This window comes from Solanum lycopersicum, chromosome 12 (genome assembly GCF_036512215.1).
Source record: "Solanum lycopersicum chromosome 12, SLM_r2.1".
Lineage (NCBI taxonomy): Eukaryota > Viridiplantae > Streptophyta > Magnoliopsida > Solanales > Solanaceae > Solanum > Solanum lycopersicum.
The window spans coordinates 45,407,926-45,412,496 of NC_090811.1; the positions used below are offsets into that span (position 1 = coordinate 45,407,926).

The 4,571-nt window shown below is 38.5% G+C and overlaps 1 pseudogene; it reads left to right on the plus strand.

The window, feature by feature from the left end:
* Positions 1-525: 525 nt before the first annotated feature.
* Positions 526-3,560, plus strand: LOC112940530 (putative cytochrome c biosynthesis ccmC-like mitochondrial protein; annotated as a pseudogene).
* The last annotated feature ends 1,011 nt before the right edge of the window (positions 3,561-4,571 follow it).

Consider the following 4,571-nt stretch of genomic DNA (forward strand, 5'->3'; position numbering starts at 1 on the left):
TGCTATTCCTCACAATTTCTGCTTGTGATGCAGCGGAACCATGGTAATTAGGATCTCAAAACGCAGAAACATGGTAAAAATAACAGAGTTACATCACAATGTATTTTTCTTCATTATTCTTATTTTGGTTTTCGTATCATGGATCTTTGGTCGTGCTTCATCACATTTCCACTAAAAAAAATCCAATCCCGCAAAGGATTGTTCATGGAACTACTATCGAGATTCATCGGAACATATTTCCTAGTATCATCTTAATGCTTATTGATATACCATCATTTGCTCTGTTATATTCAATGGACGAGGTAGTAGTAGATCCAGCCATTACTATAAAAGCTATTGGACATCAATAGTATCAGAGTGTGCCTCTTCAAGAGGGTGATTTAAGTGCAACGAAATGCCTTAAAGTTGAATAGAGTTCGTGAAGCATCTGGCTTATCGGTAATCTCTGATTCCTGCCGTTATGAGACTTTAATAACTATAGCATTCTAGAAACGGGGAGTTGAAATTCCCCCAACATAGGAGCCTATGGTTCCATTCTTGTTGTTTTTGGAGGTACATATTCCTCTTCTCGCTGTGGAAAGATATACGAGAAATTCTCAGCCTCCAATGTACGATAATGATGTTGAAGTAGTGAATCTATCGACACCATTGCAGTGGTATACAACTCTGGACCTAATGGCCGTCCTAGTAACCTTTCGGAATGAGGGATCCTCGTTGGCAACAACCACGGTAGTAGTTGAGAAACTACTTGGCTGCGAGAGGAGAGGAAAGCTACATTACTGTAAGGAGAGGACAATCTCTTGTTCCTTCTCCTCTTTCTTTGCTTCGCGGACGGAGGTGCTATGGTAGGTAACAACATGCACAAGCAAGTTGACTGAAGGAGACCAGCGCTTTTACTCTTCCACCGAGGAACCTTTCTTGCGAGAAGCAAGGGATGTCATGAACGGTGGGAGGTCACATATAATTGACATATTCTTAGAGTGATCCTATGATCGATACAGGATATAGTCTATCTCATTCTTTAATCTATTCTATTTCTAAAAAAAAGGGTGACTCAACTTCTGAACTAGAGTTTGTGGTAGGACCTATTGGCATAACGTAAGCTGGAACATAGGAATTTGAGGTCTCATGAACTACTACTAAAAACAAACCCTTTTTTTTCCTGGAAAAATGATATTCGATCAGGCATATGGCTGGATCCTTTTAGATCTACGGGCTAGCCGACCCCGGCCATTTACATGATCTTAGGGAATCTATACTCGAGCATTCCACTGGCTCCTGACAGGATAGGTAAGGAATCACCGTGGATCTATTTTTTTGGGTCTTAGGATCGAATTTGCTTTTAAAGAAACTTCTCGTCCCATACCTTCTGCCTGTCTCATATGTAAGGAAACTGGTCTTTTTTGGTTCCAGCCTCTCCCTCGAATACATAAGGTAGGTTGGGCTGGGTGAGAAATTGTTCCCTCTTTTCAATAAAATTTCCCCTGCCTCCGATTAACCTTACTCATAAAGGGTCTTACAGTTGGGAGAACTATCTAACTAAAGAAAAATTATGTTCTTTCTAAGAGTAGGCGTAGAGAGCTTTTTGCGGGGAAACTTGCAAGTATAATTTTGGGGGAGGTGGGCGTCGACCCTACCTTATGAGTATTGGGACTATAAAAGTTCAATTGGACAGTCACTCACTTTTGGCAGTTATACGATTCAAGAAGATGATCAAGAATTGGGTCAATCACATTTATTAGAGGTCGACAATAGAGTGGTTCTACCAGCAAAAAGCCCTATATGTTTTATTGTAACATCTGATGATGTATCTCATAGTTGGGTTGTACCTTCCTTAGGTATCAAATGTAATGTTATACCGAGTCATTTAAATCAGACCTCTATTATGGTACAACGAGAAGGAGTATGATCTATGCAGCGAGATTCGTGGAAATAATCATGAATTTATACCTATCATCGTAGAAGTTCTTCCTATGAAAGATAATGGCTATCGAGTATTCAGTCAATATATCCCACAAAGCCCCAACAAACAGCAAGTACACGTCCCCTCTCCCTCTGATGATCAAACACAATCGTCTTCGTGGGCTTCCGCACTTGCAGATTCGGGAACTTCTCGAACGCAATTGTCTTTGTAGGCTTCCGCACTTACAGATTGGGTAAATTCTTACTCGGAATCTTAATCGAGTTTGAACGAAGCCCCACAAAATTCCCCTGTAGAAGCAGCGGTTGGTGTTGGGATGGAGATTCAAGCATTCCCATTGTACAGGATGCCCTAAGGCGTCATGAGCTATATATCTGGCTGGCGTTTCACTTGCACTTGACCGGAAAAAACTGGACATAAGGTCAAATAAATGCTACATTGGAACAACAAATCTTTTTAGCAAAACAAATGTCGAGCGCTTTACTGGCCAATGGTTTTAGCCCAGAATCGATTCTTAATGAAACGGGAAAACTACAAGGGATCACTTTTAATCTGCATGGGAGACCCCTCACTGCCATGACATACGAGAGCTATACAAATATAATTGAAAGGTTTGGGACACTCCAGATCCCACACTACAAACTCATTATAACTGCTTTTGTAAACTGCATGTTGCGCTTTCGAATTGGGAATTAAGGGAAAAGCTATATAAAGTAAAATTAAGGTAGTCTCCATAAGTCATCTTTTCTGTTTTTTGGTATGCCGCTCTGCGAGCATGAATTGACAAACACGAGCAGACAAAAAAGAAAGCAAGGGAAATTTTTCTCTTTTTTGGGGAGAAATCCTTTGATTGCATATGGAATATAGATCCATGTTTTTCTTGTTCCACTAGCTAACACCGAATTCTCACGTGTCCCATTCGTTATTCCAACCTTCTTTTTTTATGTCAAATACCAGAAGCTACACGCAAACTCTAATTGGATGAGGGTTGTTCTTAATAGCGATGGCTATATTTTTAAGTTTTCGGGTAGTACCACTATGTCTTTTACAAGGTGGAAATTCTCGTATTCCATATACATGTTCCTGCAGCTCGGATGAGTATTATTGTTTATATCATTACGACTATAAACATTTTTTTCTTCCTATTAACAAAACATCCCCTTTTTCTTAACTCTTCCTGAACTGGTACAGAAATAGGTGCTTTTTCTACATTGTTTACCTTAGTTACTGGAGGGTTTTGGGGGAACCCATGTAGGGCACATTTTGGGTGTGGGCTGCTTGTTTAACCTCTGTATTTATCTTGTTCCTTATTTACCTGGGTGCACTGCGTTTTCAAAAGCATTCTATCGAATTGGATCCTATTTCAATCCGTGCTGGACAAATCGATATACCAATAATCAAGTCTTCAGTCAATTGGTGGAAGACATTGCATCAACCTGGGAGCATTAGCCGATCTGGTACATCAATACATATTCCTATGCTTATTTCAATCTTGTCCAACGTTGCTAACTCCCCCTTCTAAACCCGTATCTTGTTCCTTCTCGAAACATGTCATCCTATTCCATCTTTTCTTGAATCTCCTTTAATTTAAAAATTACAAGCTTGAGAAAGAATACCAAAACCTATTTCACTCGCGTAGCATCACTGGTTTAAGGGTTAAAAGACCCAACTCATAAATAGAAAACCAAAACCTAGTTCACTCGCTTAGCATCCATGGCTGAATGGTTAAAACGCCCAACTCATAAAAAAAATTCTAAAACTCCCAACTCATAATTGGCAAATTTATAGGTTCAATTCATACTGGATGCACAGCAATGGGACCCTCCAATAAGTCTATTGTAATTGGCTCTGTATCAATGGAATCTCATCATCCATACATAACGAATTGATGCGGTATATTCATATCATAATGAACAGTAAGAACTATCATTCTTATTGAGACTTTCACTCATATGGAAGAAAATATATTTATAGATGGAATCAAATATGAGGTATTTATAGACAAAAGTATTCACTTATTGGGGAATAATAAATAGACTTATAATGTCTAATCAGGATCAACGAGGATAGAAATAAAGCATTTGGTCGAACTCTTCTTGGTGTAAAGGTAATAGCTATCAATAGTGATCAACTTCCGAGAAAGAGTAGAAGAATAGGGCCTATTATGGGACATACATTCCATTACAGATGTATGACCATTAAGCTTCAACCGGGTTATTCTATTCCAACTCTTATAAAAAAATAAGTTAAGTCAAAATACATAATAGCATGGCGATACATTTATACAAAATTTCTACCCCGAGCACACGCAATGAAATCGTAGACATTCAAGTCAAATCCAATCCACAAAATAATTTCATCTATGGACAACATTGTTGTGCTGAAGGTTGTAATGCTAGAGGAATCATTACTGCAAGGCATAAAGGGGGAGGTCATAAGCGTCTATACCGTAAATTCTCTTTTCGATGGAATAAAAAAATATATATGGTAGAATCGTAAGAATATAATAAGATCCTAATAGAAATGCATAAATTTGTCTCATACACTATGGTGATGGTGAGAGGAGAAATATTTTACATCCTAGAGGGGCTATAATTGGAGATACCATTTTTTCTAGTACAAAATTTCCTATAAAAATAGGAAATGCCCT